This window comes from Centrocercus urophasianus, unplaced genomic scaffold (genome assembly GCF_019232065.1).
Source record: "Centrocercus urophasianus isolate 14NV4802_14NV808 unplaced genomic scaffold, USGS_Curo_1.0 seq_13, whole genome shotgun sequence".
In the NCBI taxonomy this organism is placed as follows: Eukaryota; Metazoa; Chordata; class Aves; order Galliformes; family Phasianidae; genus Centrocercus; species Centrocercus urophasianus.
Window position 1 is genome coordinate 38,495,853 of NW_024884475.1, and position 20,517 is coordinate 38,516,369.

At 43.0% G+C, this 20,517-nt stretch overlaps 1 long non-coding RNA gene across 8 annotated transcripts in view; it reads right to left on the reverse strand.

The window, feature by feature from the left end:
* Positions 1 to 1,364: 1,364 nt before the first annotated feature.
* Positions 1,365 to 20,517, reverse strand: part of LOC122156675 — a 58,321-nt gene continuing 39,168 nt past the window's right edge. For 4 of the 8 annotated variants that reach the window (XR_006167603.1, XR_006167601.1, XR_006167605.1 and 1 more), the window contains 4 exons: positions 20,044 to 20,193; positions 19,399 to 19,527; positions 18,361 to 18,516; positions 16,882 to 18,012 (listed from right to left, as the gene is read on the reverse strand). This is a non-coding gene — a long non-coding RNA (uncharacterized LOC122156675). Of the gene's footprint in view, positions 6,688 to 16,881; positions 18,013 to 18,360; positions 18,517 to 19,398; positions 19,528 to 20,043; positions 20,194 to 20,517 lie in introns of those variants that run through there. The other 4 variants (XR_006167604.1, XR_006167607.1, XR_006167606.1 and 1 more) reach the window with 4 other exon arrangements.

Here is a 20,517-nt window from a genome sequence, read left to right on the forward strand (position 1 = left end):
AGGGTCCTGATTTTTTACTGTATTTCTAATGGGACACTAACAATGATAGACTGTGGCAGCATACTGTTTGTAAAGCATTCATGTTTCATAAAAGATATAGAATCATGTTTTCACTTGATTTTGCTCTGAATCTGCATTAGGAAATAAGCCAGGTGTATAGGGGTTGGGAGTCTTTTGTTACCTTTCGGGGAAATGTGATGCATTTTTTTCCCTCTGGCTCTGCATTGCAGAGCCTGATTCTGGCAGGAGAGGATGCTGAGCCCTTTGGTTACTGCTAGTGAGGAGTGCTGGGCAATGAAAGGCTGTGTAGAGTAGCTGCCTGATCTCCATTAATATAAGTGGAATTCCCAAGAGCTGTGCTGTGCTTCAGTGCAAATATTAATATTATTTGCAGCATTATAACTACGTTGTCCTGCCCTTAGCACAGATCACACCTGCCTCACTAAGTTTGTTCCTAGAATCAAGTCCCTGTTTTCTGTGGACTGCACAGGAATATTCCACGTTGGCACAAGTCCCCCTAAACCAGGAATGAGGCTTGCACAGGCTGTGCCAGGGCACTTCCCCTCCCGTTGGGGCATGCTGGAAACAGGGTTTGAGGGCCAGTTCCGTACCATCCAAATTGTTAATTTCTCTGGAGTCCTATGGCACTACTTCCACTTCCTAGGGAGGGTAGGGACTTTTGTGGACAATCTCTGCATGTCAAGACCTTTCCTGATTTAAATTGGCTGCAAAGTAATGAAACTGTTTCATCTGAAAATGAAATGCATGGAGAAAATCCATCTGTATTTCCCAGTTGTAGAGCACCCCATGAGTTTGTAGGAGATTGGTGAGGAATGATGGCTGATGAAGATCCCTTAAAGGCATAACATTCTTGCATTTGTATACTAATGGGGAAGTGAATGTCCCTCTGTACTCAGCACTAAGGTCGCATTTTGAGTACTATGTTCAGCTGGGGCCTCTCACTACAAGAAAGATGTTGAGCCCTGGAGTGTGTCCAGAGAAGGGCAGCAGAACTATGAGGGGTTTGGAGCACAAGTCTTATGGGGAGCGGCTGAGGGAGCTGGGGTTGTTCATTCTGGAGAAGACGAGGCTCAGGGGAGACCTTATGGCTCTGTACAACTGCCTGAAAGGAAAGGAGGCTGTGGTGAGATGGGGGTCTGCCTCTGCTTCCAGGTAACTGTGATAGGCCAAGAGGAAATGGCCCCAAGTTGCACCAGGGGAGATTCAATCTGGGTGTTAGAAAACATCTCTACTCAGAAAGAGTGGTGATGCATTGGCATTGGCTGCCCAGGGAGGTGATGCGATTGCTGTCCCTGGAGGTGTTGAAGAAGAGGGAAGATGTGGCACTGAGGGACATGGTCAGTGGGCATGGTGGGGATGGGTTGATGATTGGGCTGGGTGACTTTAGAGATCTTTTCTGGCCTTAACAATGCTATGATTCTATGATTACTGTCACATCAGCTGTGCACACAGCATTCCCGAAGTTTCTTCTAGGAAATTCTGTATTTACACTTCACTTGTTGTACACCACCCAACATGGAACTTTGATCGATATTTCTGAATAACAAAGGTTTTTACTGATGGGAAACGTACAGTTGACAAACAAATTGCAGTTGGGAACAGCAGCATTATTTTCACCAGGAAAACTCTTATTAGTGATAAACTGTGACACTGGCTCATTTTTCAAAGTGTTTCTCTCTGAAACTTTATTAACTCCCCGCTGCGTGCTTCAGTCATTTCTCAACACAAGCTGAGAAGCTTTCTGTCAGATAGGTGGAAGAGCCTGGCCACGTTTTGGCCATGTCTTTCCTGTGCCCTTCAGGTTCCAGCCCACAGATTGCTCTTGACTGAGCCACACAGCCCTGAAGCCAGCAGCTCCCACACAGACACTGTGAGGAGCTGCAGGAGGAGGTTGTTGCCTTGCAGCTGCCCAAACATTTTTCTTCCCTCTGGTTCCAGGTTTGTGTGCTGTATTCCTGGTACCTGCATTCATCAGCTGTGCTGCTGTAATAGGCTATTGCCTGCACGCTAATAATCTCCTGTTCTTTAATGCTCTCTTTCTATTTAATTAATCTATTTATGATAATAGTATGTCTCGTTTTGCGCTTTCACTCTAGAGGGTGTGTTTGTATTATCCCACTGCATAGCATTGACTGGCCCTATTATCAGTTATCATTAAAGGCAGAGGCCTGGCCTGCCAATAATTTTTCAATTAATTGCTTAGTGGTTGCTTTTTCTCTGCTTTCATTTTTTTTTTTTTTGCCAGTGAGTATGAGGTCTCTAAGCTCTCTGTCTGAAGTTATTTATTTTTTTTAACACAGCAGCTGTGTTTGTTGCACACCGGGGATCACAGCTCACGGTGCGAGGGGTGCTTGGCACCCCAGGTGCTGGCTGTGCTTAGCCCTTTGCAGGCCCTTGTAGGGCACACACTGGCCTACATTATGAGAAACATAAATACTGGTGGGATGTCAGCATTTAACATTGTCATGTAGTGTCTGAGAAAGGGACTGCCACATTCAGGTCCCTGGAATGAATGTATAAGCTGCCAATACCCAAATGACAAAAGTCACTGTGTTGCATATGAAAGAATCTTTTGCTAGGCTCCTGAGGTGAGGTCTCTACAAGGCCCCTGAATAGCAGAGCAGCAAGCTGTTTTGCATCTCCTTTTGGTGCTCAGCCAGCAAGGCATGACCTGAAGTTGTGTCAGGGGGTGTTCAGCTTGGCTGTTAGGGAACATTCCTTTTCAGACAGAATGGTGATGCACTGGCACAGGCTGCCCAGGAAGGTGGTGCAGTCACCATCCCTGAAGGTGTTCAACAACCATGAGATGTGGCACTGAGGGACATGGTCAGTGGGCATGGTGGGGGTGGGTTGATGGTTGGACTGGACGATCTTAGCGATCTTTTCCAGACTTAATGATTCTATAGGTCCACTCTGTACAGTACAGCAACCCAAAGCCCAGTCAGCTTGTGGGAACCTCGCCAGCACCTGAGGTTGTTATCTCGCTGACTGTGCTGGCTGCCACTGTGCTCTTTAGGACTCCTTGTTAGAACTCCCCTTGCCAGAGGGGAGCTGCTTGTACATAAGTTTCCTATAAACACTGGCACCACGGAACAGCAATAGACCACCAAGTATGGATATTGGGAAGGCTCTTGTGAAATAACGAGGTGATGCACAGTAGAAACATTCAGTGTTTTTACTGTTGTTTATAAACACTTCATTATAGGCTTGACCTGATTACCTTGAATCATTTTTTTCCAGCCGCATGGCTACTTATTTCCTTCCTGATTCTTCCAAGTGTTTTATTTTTAAGCAGATGCTCTTTGGAATCGTATTCATGCCAAGTTTTGTCTTATGCTCTTTATCAGTACAACAGCATGAAATATTTAATAAGAAGTTATCACTGTGGCCAATATGAAAGATTAAATAGGTCTGTCGGCCCCAGTTCCTGAGGAGGAAACCTAGTATTCTGAGTCAAAACAAACAGCATCAAATACTCAGATAAAAAGTCAGATGCCAAAGGCAGAAGGAGCAGAGCTATTTTTGATTCTAAATTTGCTGTCTTTGAATCTAAGTCAGTCTTCCCCTGCAGAAGAGGGAACACAATAGGGAGCAAACACAGAGGGAACAAACCCTTGGGTGCAGGATCCCTGCAAACTGGTAGTCACCCAGTTGGCCTTGCTCTGCTTTTATCCCAGCTCCTTGTATCTCTGCCTTTCCCTCTGCCTGTATAACCAGCTGGCTTTTACCCCACACTCTCCTGGGGCTCTGCCCAAATGATTAAAATCTTTTTGGGTTTTTGCCATGGTGCAAGGAGTTGCTGAAGCCGCCTCCTCCAAAGACTGTTATCGGGGAAAGCCGCTTCCCGGCATGTCTGCTGGAAGCCCCCAGGGGATGACGGCAGGAGATGGCTCACGTGGTGATGGTATGTCTAGACGGGAAAGTTGTTGAGGCTTCCTTCCTGGCAGCCCTGTTGGGGCCAGGTGCCAATGTGTGTTCCTTTTCCTGGGAGTCGTGCTCTCTGGCGCAGACATCAGTATTTCCCAGTGGTTTGTGGGGTTTCTGTGCTGGCTGCCCCACTAGAAATGCTACTTCTTCCCAGAGAAGCTAATGCTGATGCACTCAGTGTCTGCTGGCTATTGGTGCTTGTTTCCCACATGTGATGGCTCTTAGGAAGCTACAAAACAGTATCTGTGCTCTACGGCTGTAATAGTGTTTTAATTCTTGTAAAAATGTGTACGTGACAGGCGGAGGTGATCTCAGAGGGGACAGATAATCCTTGCAGTGTGATAAGACACATGTAATTTTTTTTTTCTCATTTTGCTCTCCATGAGAGTCATATAAAGACTGGGAAAAAAAAGTCATTTCATTTCTTACACACATGCTCCAGTGTACAGCTTGTACTGGGAAGACCCTTTGATCACCTGCTTAGCTGCTGCCTGTCAGCATTTGATATTCTCCTCTGTGTGCCAACAGACCCACAGAGATGGTGGAGTTACTGTACCTGGAGGGGTTAAAGAACTGTGGAGATGTACTGAAGGACAAGATCAGTGGGCATGGTGGGGATGGGTTAGAGTTTGGACTGGATGATCTGAGAGGTCATTTTCCAACTGTAATGATTCTGTGATTCTATGAGCCTATGAAGCATTGTTGCCAACATGACTTTCTGCAACAAGAAGCTAAGGCTAAAGTAAAGCTGATCCAAGTCTGCATGGGAAAGGTGTAGGTGCTTCAGGTTTCTTCAGTTCCTTCTGGTTAGGAAATTGCAGTCCCTGTCAGGGAGGAAAGGCCCTGGCATTAATCAGCCCTACACAGCCAAGCCTGACATGCAGCCATCGGCCTGAGATACTGTGAGCAATAGAGACCCTGCAATTATGTCTTCTGCTTTCCAGAGCTGCGAAGTCTCTGAGCAGATAAGAAGCTAAATTCATTGAGTAAATTATTCCACTGTAAATTATTCTCTCAACTCTACTGATTAGTTCTTACCTTGGAGCATACTTCCTGCCTGCCTGCCTGAAGGAAAGATAAAATATTGAATTATACAGTTCACTTCACAGCACCATGCATTCCTAATCTTATAGGGATATAGGGGTAGATCTTCAGATGATGCAAATCAATATGAATAGACAAAATCAAGTTCTCTCTTGAGCACAGCTTTCCTTCTGAACTCCTCAGACCGAAGTTGCTTTATGCCAGCAGAGAGGTTAGGCCCTTATCCTCACGGCAAGCTTTGGTTCGCTTGTTCTTTTTTTTGCTGTTGTAGGATTTTCAGTAATTACATTGATTTTACAAAGGAAAACGTCGCTGTCCTCTCCAGCGACCTCCAAATGGATTTTGGTATTTGTTTGCAAAGGGTGAATAAACATTAGCTCCTTTTGGACAGTTTTGACTGTCCCCAGGAATATCAGATCTGCTAAAGGGGAGATTCTGCCAGTTTTGATCTGATTTAATAATGCAAAACTTGAATAGAGGTAACAGATGTTATTAGATCCAACCTCATGCTATCTGTCCGTCAAAACATTATGAAGTCCTGAAATGATTAATAATGTCACTGTAATAGCCAGGAAGCTGTGGCAGTGAGTAGCTGCTGCTTCTGGAGCGCTATTGTGGCCATGTGCTGGCAGCGAGCTGCCTGTATGCAGTGGGCAGAGGATGTGTGCAGGTCAGCATGCCTTGCCAGTGCTTCTCAGGCTGCAGAACCACTTCCCTGTTGATTTTTCTTTTGCCAGTGGTGTTCGTGTCCCACAAGCTTCCTGTGCATCCTCTGACCACAGCTATTCTTGTCTTAGTCTCAATGAATGACTGCATCTATCTGAAATGCATACATACCCTCCTCGCTTCCTTAAATACGTGGAAGGTTTTACTCTCAGATGTGAAGTGACAGCCCCAAAGGAAACCCACCCCCACAGAGAACACAGGTGCTCCAGCTTTTACTCTGATGAAGCATCAGAGTAGGACAGCAGCACTGAAATGCTGCTGTTTTGGGATGAACCGTTTTTGCTTGATGAGTGAATGTTTCCATTAGGAATATGTTGTGAACCACATTTCCAGTGCAGCCACAGTCAGAACGATATGTGCAGTCATATTCAGTGGAAGGAGAACATCTGTAGCAGTTGTAGTTTATGGTTACCTGATCCCACTGTGTGGTTTCTTTCCTCAGTGCAGAAAGATAGATGCCCCAAACTTGCTGCCAGAAGCGATGTTTCATGTATTCTTGTGGGGCAAGAGCTGCAGGCTGGAATCAGCTCAGCAGGTGACAGCTGTCTGATAGCAGTGGTCAGTGTCTTACACTGGTTGGCAAATCCAAGATGCTGTTTGTGGGATGCAAAAAGGTATCTAGAATCAATCCCCACGCTGCACTTCTTCAGAGCTCAGTATCTGCCTCATTCTGCAGAGGTCCTTGAACTCATTCAGTACAAGGTCTCATTTCTCCCACATTAATGGTAATAGAGTTCTCTTGGACTAAAACACAGGGGAAATTGGAAGGTCTTTCCGAGTCAGTCCCAGTTTTTTCTCCTGTACGATGAGTGTCTGATTCAGTGGCAGCTGGATGAGGCAAATCCTGCTGATGCTACTGTCCTGGAGATGATTCTGTATACAGTGAGCTGAAGCTTCTCATCTACTGGTGGTTAGTGTGAAGCACCTTGAAGGATGATGAGTAACTTCAGCAATATGAACAATAGTGAGCTGTAAATAGATAAGCATTTTTCATTATATGAACACTACGTTTCCTGGGACTGCAGCTTTTAACCTATGGAGAAAAGCACTGGTTTGGGTTTTGATTTCAGGCGTTCTCAGGTCAGAGATCATTAGTCCAGGACAGAGTGTGAGCATTGCAGGCTCAAAAACTGCTTTCAGCATCTGCACACCCCTCAGGACATTGTACTGCTTGGGCCAGGCACGCACAGGGCTTTGCAGCCACATAATCCCTCTGCACTTAGCATGTTGCTGCTCCTCTAGCAGGCTGTTTTTCCTGAAATAAGGTGTGCTTTTTATCATCTGCCTTCCTTCAGCACACACAGCTGCAATGTGGTATTTGTATGGGCTAGGGAGGCTGCAGTTGTGCCACAATGTCCCACCCAAGACCCAGACCCCGAGCATTCAGTAATCCTCTTACCAAAGTTAATATCCCCTGTGCTTCCATGATAAGCAAGAGTGAATAGAAATTCTCAGTCTGCTCTATATCTTAAAGTTCAGGAGAGAAATTAACATACATGTATAATAAGCTATATTTAAATAATAACAGCATTGTTTTTAACTAGAAAAACTTTTATAATGGTATCTCCATTTACCTCTGCTATACGAACTTTCCATGGAGTCAGACATCCTTTGATGCTAATTCACAAAAGATCCGTAAATTCCCATCAATTCTAATCCCTTAGCCTCCCATTCTCTGTAAATGTCTTAATGCCTTCATCCAGACCTATTAGCACTGGAAACATGGGTCTCTTTGGCCCCTGGCTCTATTAAAAGGAAGCAAACTGAGGCCTATTTATAGGATAATCTTGCCAGCCACCTAATCCTCTTTCAGTGGGGTTTATTTCCTGTTGGCTTTGTTTTACCTCTTAAATCAGTGCACTGTGGCACTAGCCATTCAGAGTGCATTTCCCTGCCTTGGCCCTGACACCTGTGCTGCTGACCCCATCGCACAGCTCAGGCTTTCTGATCAGACAGGCATCCATCTCAGAAGGGCAGAAGCAGTGCATCTCGGTTGCAAGGGAAAGCTGCTCACCCTCCAACACAAATGCAGCCTTTCTGCTCCCTTCTGTAGTTTCTGTACAGAAACTGGCTTGAAGCTTGTGTAGAGGATGCCTAAGTGCTAGGGTTCGCACTACAGTCTGTAAGCAGCTCTTGTTTTAGAAGTGGAAATAAAATGATGCGATGTTAGTGTTTCTCATTTGAACAAATGGAAGATCAGCTCTGACACCAATTTAGATGCTGCTGGTTGAAAACAAATAGTTTCAAAGTAACTTTAAGAAGTCAAAGCTGTTCTGTAAAAATCAGCCTTCCCTTCTGGATGTAAAGCAAACAAACAGAAAAACCAGGCTGTTGCACTGTGTGCTAAAGAAAATAGCTTTTATTTTGTAAAATATCGTTATGCTCAGTCAAGACAGCAATTTGTAAGTGCTCACAGGTTACAGTGGTGGACTCTGTAATGCCTGGTGCTGATTAGTCAGCACTGATTGCCTCTACTTTTAAGGAATGAAGTCCTCTCCTACGCACGCATTTGGGATAACTCCTTGATTTCAGGGGCGAAAGGGAGAATTGACTTGCTTTTCCTGTCCTTATAATTACGGACCGTTGTATTTTTCTTATTTGTTACTTTCCTTCACGGTTTTGTGAAATGGTTATTTTTTCTTAACTAAAGAAGCTCTATGTTCTAAGCAGGTATTCTCTGGCTTCAGCATCTAGATATTTCCTATTTCTTTGCTGGTACTCAGTTCTTTTAGAGATTCTTCTGAAAGTGTGTCAGATGACTGTACAACAGCCATTGTACCTCACTAATGTGGCATTCATAAACACAGTTCGTATCATGTAATTTTTACTGGGTTTCTAATTGGTTGTTAGGAAAGCTTTGCTTTAGCACAAGTTAATCAAGACAAACACAGTAATGCTGACTGTTTAAAGGACTCATTGTAGTTAAAGCCACACTGGCTGGTCATTGCCAAATCCCGGTGTACTGAGCTGCAGCTAGCAGTCCTGTAAAACCAAAATGTAGGGAAGAGAGGAAAGGGTGTTATCTCTCCACTCCTTATTTTGCTGGTGATCATCTTGTGTTTACATTGCATGTGGTGGCTTTGGGGTGCAAGGCAATGGGTGTGAATTTGGTAACACAACTGCATTTTCTATCTATCGTAGTTTCCAATGCAGCCCAGATCCCTGCAAAGGCAGAGCTTTCTCTCCCTTCCCTTAATGTAAAACCTTGACCTCTAAAGTTGATAGAAGAAACCTTAATCCACAGGCTGTGTCCTGCAACAGTGGGACTTACAATCCAACAGGATCTGTGATCCCCACATCTAATTCATGGGTTTTGAGTTGATCATGAAGTCAGGCTGCCAGGCTTGCTGAAACTGCAGTAGGGCTCTGGTTTGATGTATTTGGAAGGAACATGGACAGGTTTGGGAATTAAATTTTTCCTGAATTTCAGTGGGGTTTGTGTACTGAATTCTCTGTGGGACATTGGAAACATAGCAGTTTGCTGCAAATGAATACATGTGTATCGTAAACACATTTCTTTTAGGAAATAAGGGGTTGCTGTGATGGGAGTGTTCAACCCTCTGATAAATCAAGCAAGTTTCAAACTTCAGCACTTTACTAGATTGACGTTCATTAACAAATGCACATTGCCAATGGTTTGCGCTTAATCACTATCAATCATTATCTCCGCAAACAAGTAGTCTTAAACAGTCTTTCTCAAAAATTAGTGGTGCTCATAGAATGCCATGAGACTGAAGCTGCTGCTCTTGAGGTCTGCAGGGCTTGGGTCCTTGTGGTGGGAAGGGAAGATGGAACAGCAGCGCACAGCATTTTATGCATTCACCCGTTGGAGCTTTTTTGCGCGTGCCCCCAAAATGAAGGAATGGGAATCTCACCTCCTCCCAGAATTAGTTTGTTATAATCCATGTCTCCAGTCTTCTCTTTTGCAGTTCCATATAGTTTAATATAATAACTCCTGCTCAGCTGCATTGCAAAGTCTTAGCGTGTTGCTGGCTGTTACTGGCAGTGGTGATATGGTACAAACTGCAAACGCACAGCCTGGGTTAGTCTGTTTTGCTATGTTTACGTTCGGGTTTAAGGCAAACAGATATTGATTGCAGTCTCCTTCTTGTATCTGTACTTTATGCATCCAGCAGGCTCTGCCTTGGCTGCCTTTAGGTGGAATTTGCGTGAACAGCCTTTTGTTGACATGTCAGAGTGCATCCTGCAGTCGATGCATGTTGGTTACCAAGGGTAGGGAAGTCGACACCTCCCAAAGAAAGGACAATTCAGCCCACCTGTGTAAGATGAATTAGCGCAGGATGTGCCCTGTACTGAATTCCTCTGAAAACCTAAAGATCTTGTTGGTAGAGCCATGTTTCATACATAAGCACGGCTCAGTGAGATGGGGAGCCTGCACTGCCCTTTGCAGAGCTCAGGCTGCCTGCAGGATGCAATGAAGCTGTCACTGCAGAGCCCACCAAGTTAGGTGAACACACAGCCGCTCTCCTGAAGCATGACACAATTTTAAATCAAAGCTGATACTTTTGAAGAGTCTTGAATTTTGCCAACTCTGTCAGGCTGCAAACAGCTAACATTTTCACCTTTGTCAAACTAGATTTAATGTATCTGGGAAAATAGACAATCTGATAATGCATTGCTACTATTGACTTAGAGGAAGGAGAGGGAGGCTCACTCAGCTCACATAGATCTCCCAGGGAACTCAATATTTGACTACAGAAGCCATGAGTCCTTTTATCCAGGCACACTTTATTTTAGAGGTGATATGCAGAGCACTGGCCTTGCTAACAGCTCGGCTTCAGAGAATGTCCCATGGCTGTCACGCCTTGCTTTGCTCTGCCATGTGAGACTGAAGTAAGGCCTGGGTAGCCGGGGACTAAACTGCCCTGCCACCCAGCTTCTGTCCCCTCCTTGGAAGTGTCCACTCTGCAGTATTGCAAAGGTGCCTGGGCTCCTGCCAGCATCTCACACAGTAGTAGCAATGCTTCTCTGAGGCTCAGACTTCACCAATAAGGTTCAAAAACTAAAGAGAGGGCTGACGCAAAATTTAGTCTCAAAAATTATTAGTCTAAAACTGAAATGATCAGAGCCTGCAATTATTCTCCAGGTATCTTTTTTTTACCAGAATACAATGCTGATGCTCTTTGTCACGAAGCAGAAACATGCAGCGAGGGCTCTGTCAGTACATTGGATAGGCCTTTGTGAAGTGTTCCCCGGAGAGCTGTTTTCTGAGGAAAAAGTCTGAGCCTGCATGAATAAATGATGTGCTGATAAGTTTGTCCGGCAATACTGGCTCTGCAGTAAAGCAACCTTAGTTGGTTACTGTTCCTCAAGAGTCTGTTTGTTGATGCTCAGGGCAGAGCAACAAGTGTTTCTTCCACTCTGCTAGCAAAAGTACACAGTGCTGAAAGCCACAGTGAGAATGAAGTGTGGGCAAGACAGCACACAGATGTCAGGAGGAGTGCATGTTCTTCTTTCAGATGCTACCAGCAGTTGCACTGTGGCACTGCTCCAGTGCAGAGCACTGATGGGGAGATGGCTGCTGGCTGTAGCGTCTCCTCTGCATACCAAAACAGAATTGCTTTCCCAAAAAATGGATTGTGAGTCATTCGACAGCCTTCTGTGGCACATAGGCCTTGTTGGGAAAGTCCTGACAAGTCATGTCCTCCACCCTGGGCTCTATTGGAGCTTTTTGCCCATCACTTCAGGGTAATTTGGCCGAACCCGACACTGTCACTCATTGTGCGGTAGTCTCTGGTATAATGAGGGGATGCAGTAACCTGGACCAAAGCTATTAATAAAAGCTCAGGCCATCAAACTGCTCTGGACGTGGGCTTTGCCACTGTCCCTTCTGAAGTGCAGCCAGAGGATCCCATTGGCTGATTCTTCCAAATTACTTGCTACTACAATACAGTAGTTGAGCACATTTCCCATTAAATGCAGCTACTTTATAGAACAATGTTTAAGTTGCTGGCCTAAATTATCCCTTAATTAGGTCATTTTTCCTAATTGATTAAAAATAGGATTTCAAATTAAAACAGAAAGATTGAGTAACATCACACAAATGATATTATTCAAATGTGAAAGGGAAAAAAATCATCAAAAAGAAAGGATCATTATATTGAATTGCAGATCAGCAAGATAAGACGTTTGGGATTGTTTTTCAGAAAATCTATTCTTTTCCATCTTTGAAATTAGGGCAAAGAAGCAATCAAATGAAAAAAGTTTAAAGCCCAGTAGAAAAAAAAAGCCATTACGACGCAGTTGATCAAATACAAAATTATTATTACACATCATTCATGGTACGGTGGCACCTAGAGACCTACACTAAGCCCAGCAGGCACTGTGCAGAGACAAATGAGCCCTGCCCCAGAGGACTTGCAACCGCAAGTCAACAAGCCAGGTGATGAGACAAAAATTAGAGAGCAGGAGTGAGTTAGCTTCCAAAGCCTGCAAGCTGAGTGGAAGGTAGCTCTAGAAATGTGGCCAACACAGGTCCTTGGGCTACCAGAGACAGCTCCAGCACAGACATTTGGTGATAGGAATGCAGTAAAATGCAATGCTTAAATATGTATTTTTACTCTCATCTTCAGTAATGTAATTCTGCCAGCATCATAAATAACTAGAGAAACAAAGCTCAGATTTCTTCTGCTGAGGGGCCATTTGGAGACAGTTTTCAGGGTAGGCTGTTCTTTGTGTGGTCATTCAGTTGTTGGTTTTGTTTTGGATTTGCTTTTTCTTTTGGTGAAAGAAAATAAACCCAGTCAGACTGTGCACAATAGGTGAAACCTGACACAGGTGTACTGATTTTTATTTTTATTTTTATTTTTATTTTTATTTTTTTTACAGTAGGCAATTTAGGGATGTCAGCACTAAAGGATATTGACTTCAGTGAAGGTCTGTCAAACTCCTGATTTTCTGGCTTCACTCCCGCCATTCTGATCTGAATTAAGAAGCAAGTCCCCACTTCAAGTCCATTTCTGACAGTTTCAATAATGTTTCACTGAATAATTTCCTTAGGAGAGCAGAAGTGCAGACTGTGTGCTCCCATTTTTGTCTCCTCCAAGCAGCTCTCTCCCAGCTCTGTTTTCTGTTCGTACCCAGCAGGGAACCCATGTAGGCGTTTGTTTTCATGTCTGGATGAGCACTCCATCTCTGCCACACTTGTGATTTGGCTGCAGTCTCAAACTGTGTATCAAAATTGAGTGTCCATCTGCTCACATCCCCTTAAACTTGCTTTCTTCTTATAGATCTGGCTTCTTAATCTCTGTTTTCACCCTAAATGCTGTACGGCGCCATATTGGATGGCTTTCTGCCGTCGTTTGTAGCTGGTTGTGCTTGAACCACAAATGCACCCGGTAACACCCCAGAGATTGGCTTGGATTTACCACCCTCAATCTCACATGGGAGCAGTCAGCACCCAGGCAAGGAAGAGGATAAAGACAGGACAAATGTACAACAATATCTTTGCAGCTTCTAGGGAATCCTCATCTTGGAGGTTCTCCAAGCTGGTCAAAGCATCTTTCCTTACTACCCTAGCCCTTCATCTTTTGTCCTGTATGAGTTGTACAACTACATGTTGCATCCATACAAATTTTTGGTATACATAGCACAGAGTGTCTGTGTGTATACAGCATGTATTCTTGGTCTGTTGTTTCCAGTTCTCACACTGAGCATTTAACATGATAGCTTCTGGTTCCTGTATTCTGAGGGTCAGCAAGTCGTAACCGGTTTATTCCTCTACTTTGTGCCATCTGAGATCTTCTCCCATGTAACCTTTTCTGTCATTCCTTTACCACGGTTCAGAAGCTCTGTCTGTGACTTCTGAACAGAAAGCAGTTGTTTCCTTCAGTTGATTTCATTATCCATTTTGGAACCCTTTCTAGCCATTCTTGGATCCTTTCTGAGACCAGAACAACAGCTGGTTTTTAGGGTGCAATGGCATGTTACATTTTTGTGGTGGCACAGCAATATCTCTTGTTCTGCTTTCTTTTTAGCTTTAATTTGTTGACTTTTTAGATCAACTCTGACATGCCTCTATCTTAGGAAAGTTTATCTGATTAGTGTACCACTGAGCATGCACAATTACTGCAGTTTTTATCTATGATTTGTTTTGCATTTATTGACCTTGAACTTTATCTTCCATTTTATCTGGCATTTTATGGCAGATCTTTCTGCAGCTGTTTACAGTGAACTTCTAGCTTTAAAACTTGAGTAATGTGGGAATGTAGACAAACCGTTACCTTGTTATGCATGATACCTTATCAGTAAATTATCTCAACAGGTTGCCCCAAATCTGCTGTGGAGGAACACTAGCAATAACCTGCCCCATTCCTTCTTATTTTTTTCTATTATTTATTTTAATCAGTGGTCTACTTTGTTTATTTGCATGATTGCTCAGTTTTTTGAGCTGGCTGCTTTGACTCCCCAAGGAGGCCACTCCTACCCATGTACCCAGCAATTCTTTCACACTGTGGGGTGTTAAGAGTCCTTTTCTCTTCCAGGTCTGGACTGACAGACCAGCTTCACCCGAGACTGGAAGCAGGGTATTCGCACAACCAGGCAGGAGCTCAGCTCAGCGCCAGCTTAATGCGGACTGTTGTCCGTGCCAGGCTTAGCCCTACAGGTGGGAAACAGCTTCATCTGTCTGTGAGTCCTGAATCCTCTCAACTCATGTCACTGCTTCCTTCTTGCTGTGTTCTAGCCATCAATGACTGCAGTTTGTTAGGCATTAACAGGTGTCTCTAAGTTTGCAAATCTTAAATGCGTATTCCCTGTATCTCCCAAGCAGCGACCAAACACTGATCAGAAAGAGGGAGTGCAAAGTCCTTGTGGTTCTGTAAGTTGTTCTGTAATCCTGAAACAATTTTGACATCTTAATAAGATCTTTATTGCAAGTGTCTCTGTTAATTTGGATATTCTTGCATATTTAACTTTCACAGTGAGCATTCTTTGCTGGAAAATATTTAGTCCAGCTATGAAAGGGGGAGGTTCAGGTTGGTTATTAGGAAAAACTTCTCAGCCAGATGGTGAGGCAGTGGCACAGGCTGCCCAGGGAGGTGGTGGACTCACTGTCCCTGGGGGTGTTCAAGAACTGTGTGGATGTGGCATTGAGGAGTATAGTGGGGATGGGGTGGTGCTTGGACTGGATGATCTTAGAGGACCTTAGTGATTCTATGAAATGTGAGGAAGAAAGTTGTAATAAATTGTAGTGCTTCGTAGAAGGAAGAAGATGGAAAATACAACCATGAGTTTGCTTGCTGCTGGAGGGGTTGCAAATATTTTAATTTAGAAATGCAGAGAATTACTCAATTCTTATCATCTTTTCAGTTTTTCTCTGTGCCAGTTGTACAAAATTTTGGACTTCTGGGAATGTAATCAGAGCAGACTGGAAGTATGACAGTTTCTCATGCAGAAATTTGCTAGAACAATAATTCAGTGATTGTAGTATCTGGGAAGGAGAAAAGCACATGTATCATTCTGCATTTTTGAGCAGAAATTCCCAAATGCTGAGTTTTGCAAACTTTGTTACATGTTTACAGTACTGTCATCCCTGTGCTTGCTGTGTTTATAGTGGGATGATACCCCCTTCTTAGTCATTTACGTGTTCACTATGACTCACACTCTTGTACTGGCAACTGGTTCTCCTTTTCTTTTGCTGCCCAGGCTGTTCTTTCACGACACCTTCTATTTACTTCCAATACTCCATCCTGTGATAAAATGTGTGTTTTTGCTTTATCACCTGTGGCTTTCTGTTTTGGTAGATGGGTATCAGACACCAGAGCACTGATCCTTTTCCTGGCAAAAGTCTGCTGTTGACCCAGCTGGTTGATCCCACAACAGACTGAAAAAGCCAAGCACATGGGAGTGCATTGGATCTTTTCTGCCTCTTTTCCCAGAGACAAAATTAATTCTGTAGACATTTTGACTGGCCCAAAATCATGCCACTTAGAAAACTGTTTGAATAAGATTTGTCTGTCACGATTTAATTTTTCAAGCTACTCCAAAAATAATTGATTTATATTTATAGAATTCCTTTCATCACAAAGGACTCCATATGCTTTTCAGAAAGATATTTCCATTCAAGCTATTGCTGAAACACAACCTCTGCTTAACTGCAATATTAGTTTACAGCATGAGGCAGGAAAAAAGGTTACCTGAAATACAGCCATTTTCACTCAGAATTATCCCTTTTAGGAGTCAAAAACTATGAAAATCCACATGATTCTGGTGCATGAAATTGGACCAATTATATGACGTTTAGGAGGAATATTAACATTTCTCATTCTGAGAGCTATAAGTACTTTTCAAATGTCTCCCATGACATCTTTAATTCATTCTCATGCCCTGAGATTTCTGCCACCTGAAATGTATTTTTACTTTATTTGTTGCAGCTATTCAGGAAGTTTTATACTGACTTAAAAGCAGCTTTCTTTATAGCATCAGAAAACTTTGGGCTGTGGGTAAATGTGAACTTGGTAGGACAGGTTAGGATTTGTTAAATTCTGTACTGGTGAATACTGTGTCTGAACCTACCTATCTTAAAAAGAAAACTGTGTTTCAGTAGAGTTTTTTTCAGTATTCATTTTTAACTGTCATTTTCTTAGGAGTGGATTGGAAATAATAGACTATTAGTAATTGCTAAGATGATTCATTTTAGTTATAGGTCTTTACATCCATTTACACTGAAAGTAAGCTCAAAGTATGCACAATGTTAGTTGCTAGTGCAAAATATCATCATGAGATCATTTTTGACAATGATTCTGTGGGTGCTGACTTACATGATGTCCTCATTTCTGTTTTAACAACCTGGTTGGACTGCAAATGAGGGTGGAATCTGGTCTACTGAATCATGTACATTTGCTTTTATTTAGCGCTATCTCTCCAAATCTTTTCCTACCTGATTGATAATTGGATTGAAATTATCTTTAATTACATTGTCTGGGGCTTTGTTAATATCAGCCCCTAACCAACTGTACTGCATGTTTGGGTGCCCACTTAAGATTCTGTGAGGTGAGCAGGGCTGAAGGGCAAACTCCAGAAAGCTGCATCACTGCAGTCTCAAAGCCATTAATTTTGTGCAATGATAACTTTGTACTCAGAGAGCAATATTCATTACAGGCAAGAAGGGAAGCATGCAAGTCCTTAATTAACAGTAGGATATAATCAGCATAAAGTAATAGTTTAATGTTCTACAGAATCAGTGTTATAGCCTTTTAGACTGTTGGTTTTTCCATTTTAGACAAGACCAACACAACATTGTAATTGTCTGGATGCCATTACCCAACTCTCATTACTCTCCAGGTGCTAGCTCACCACCCTGTTTCCTATGATTGACCCACAGGTTCAAGTGTGCAAACTGCCCAGGCTCCCCAGAGACCTCCATTTTCATCATGTACATGAATAGCAACTGACTATTTTTTTCCCATAATCCAACCCACCAGACAGATTGTGACTGGGTTTGTAAAAAGGACGTTTTATTTTCATCATAGGATGTGCTACATTATGGAAGCACTAGCAGAAAGCTATCTAGAATGCCTGGACTTGCCCCCAGTCCCGCTTTGCCACAGGAACCTGAGCATACAGCAGCTCCTCTCCACTGTGCATGCACAGGTAAGAAGATGAATTTATGTCCATGCCTGTCCACAGGGGAAGGAGGTGAAACAGCAGCTGCTGCTCTAACTCCTTTGGGGGGACCTAAGTACCAGAGTACTGCTTCAATTCAATGCCTGAGTTCTTTCAGGAGGCAAGGATGGGTTTATGTTAGTTGGGAACATCGCATCTCTAGAGAAGGGCACACTTTCCTCAGTGTGGCCAACCCTGATGGCAGTCCCCCAAACAGAGTAGACAAGCAGTCTACCACCCTAATAATAGCTAGAAGGATTCACTTTTGAAATCTGGTCTAGCTAACAAACTTGAGAGCCTAAAAATGAGCCTCAGAAGCTCCAAGACAATGCCAGTGAGAACAAGTGAGACCCGCTTGCTAAGGGAATACACAGGGCGTTTTTGTCCTTGCACAATTCACTTAGACTACAGAGGAAGCAGCCACTCAAAGCCTGCCAAAACACCACTTCTGTCCTTAAAGGCAATGTCTGAGAGCCTCCTCCAAGGGCTTTTAAGGAACTGTCCCTCCCTCTGCTCTGTCATAAATACCTGTGCTGCTCCTTCATTCTTTCTTGTATCCCTCTCCGTTTTTTTATTCCACAGGCCAGAACTAAGGCATCTAGAAAATTCTAAAAAAAATCTAGAAAATCTGCTTGCCAGCACAAGGAGGCCTATTCCAGTAGCGTATGCCTGTTAAGAGACAAGAGTTAAACATTTATTATTTTTTAAAAATGGCAATTAATATCATACTTCCCAGGGGAGACTGACCACTCTGGCTGCTCCTGCACAGCTGGAACCTTGCATTAGCCAGGGCTCCTGGAATTACTCTATGAAAGCAAGACTGTGCAATTGCTAGTTCCTCAGCCTCACAGATAAGGGCTGGGATTGCAAGGCTTAGTTTCAGAGAGGCTTAGGAAAGACAGAAAGATGTTTCAAGGTTAAAATATCTGTTGTGTGTGTCAGTGAGGAAGGGAGATATATAATTCCCAGAAGACTAATTCTGTGTGAAGGGAAGCACTAATTTTGGAAATGCCATACCTCTGCTCTGTGGGAGCATCTAACACTTGCAGTTCTTCAGGTGAGCTCCAGACTGTACTTCAGGAAGTGAAATGACATTGAATTCCTCCTTTCCCTTCAGTCTCCTGAAAGTAATGCCTTCAACAGAGCACTTCATTTTGACTAATGCAAAAGTTCCTGTGAATATAAGCATTAGATTGCACATCTCTTCCGTTGCGTTCAGGGAAGATTTACAGTAGGGTAGTGAGAGTTAATGTGTCAGACAAGACTAAATGTGCCTCTCTGTGCTAAACTGCATCTTTTCTGTTTTTTAATTTTCCTAGGTTGAGAAGTCTTGTCAGAAATCTCTCCAATGGATTTGGCCAACCCATGTCCCTTAGTTTTTCACTGAATCAGACTTAAGGTATGGCTTTTATTCTCTTCAATAACAAAAGCCGGATGCTAAAAAAGTAGAATAAGTAGTCTCTTGGTGCCACTTAATAGACTAGGCCATAGGGAATTGCTTAAAATGGAGCTTTTGTTTCTTATTTAAGTCAAGACAGTCTATTATCTATCCACTGTAGTTCATGTAAGCGTTTGTGCATTCTTTGATTCAGAGGGTTGGTTTGTTTGTTTTTTCCCAAGCCTACTCTGTCTTAAGCAAATCCTTTTTTTTTTTTCTGAAATAAACCACTAGAGCATATTGATATAATGAAGCATTGCTTTCAGTCTCTGTGAGACTACCATGCGAGTACCATCTACCATGGAGAAAACATATTATGATTAGAAAGCATATTTATTCTAGATTCTGCCCAAATGGTTTCTTCACACATTTGTATAATGAGGACTAGAGAACTAAACATTCCACGTAGAATTAAAACTGTGGAACATTTATCCAGACCCTTAGAAAGGACTGAATGTTTTTAAATAAACTGACAGTTAACAAAGAAATGTTAGGACCACCTGCAGTGACTCGCATCAGTCTCAGCAGATGAGGTTTACCTTGTGGGGGAGCTCCTCTGAAAATATAGCTACCTGCATCCAGAGCCAAATGTGAGCAAAAAGCAGAACTGCTCCTACCTGTGTCAGGCTTCCTGGAGATCCATCACGGGTAGCTGGATGTAGTCCCAGTGACAATCATTCGGTGTCCGACAGAAAGCAGTAATTCAGCTCGTGTTTAGTGATGTGCTCCAGGTCAATGGCTTTGTCCTACAAGTAAAAGGTATAGGAGGTAACTTATGCAGAAAAGACATAACGCAAAAACCTACTGAGATAATACAAAATTTGCATTTTCTCCAGCAGAGTCTGGTTAGGCGTGTGGTGAACTCCCATCTCATACAGAGCTTGCACTGCAGGGCACAGTTAGCTTTGTCCAAGATTTCACTGCCAGCTTGGCTCGCTTATTTTTGCTGTGTTTTGTTTTAAATCCAGGCTAAAATTCTTACAAAGTCTTTACTGCAGGACTGCTGCTTCAGCTCTTTCACAACCATCTTTTCGGTAAAGCCAATTCTCTTTTTCTGGAATTTTTAAAAATGTTTCACCCATCTAACCCCAAAGTAGCTGGTCAGCACTTTGCCCAGGTTCACTTAAACCTGGAGTCGATGACCCGTGTCTGACTTGGCATTTACACTGTGCCCACTGCAGTTTGGTGTGTGCTGAAACTGAAATCAATGACAATATCCCTGATTTGTGGCTTGATAATTCATTTGTAAAGGTTCTACTTACATTTACTTTACAGTGGTCCTTATTGCAGACCAAGTTCATCACAAAAAAAAAAAAAAGCATTGGATTTCTTTTTTCATAGGCTAGACACTTAATGAATACATCTGTTATTTGGAATTCAGATGTTTGCAGATACAGGAGTGGGATTTACAGCTGCAAAAGAGAACAAATTTTAGAAGACACTGAAACCACCTTGTGTGCATCCTGCCTTTTATAAACACCCAAACACACACCACCCACTTGGACAAAGGCAATATGTCCAAAAGCAAATTGAATGAATTGCATTCCCTGCTTTTAGGAAAATAATGTATTTATTCTTCATATGAAATTGAGATGTTCTCTCTGTCTTGTTATGAAATATCAATTTAAACGTTATAACATATTCACGTTTTTACATACACCGCTTCAGACCTATTGTTGGAATAAATGTGCACCTTTACTGACATGACTGTGGGCTGCAATGCAGGCCAGAGGAGC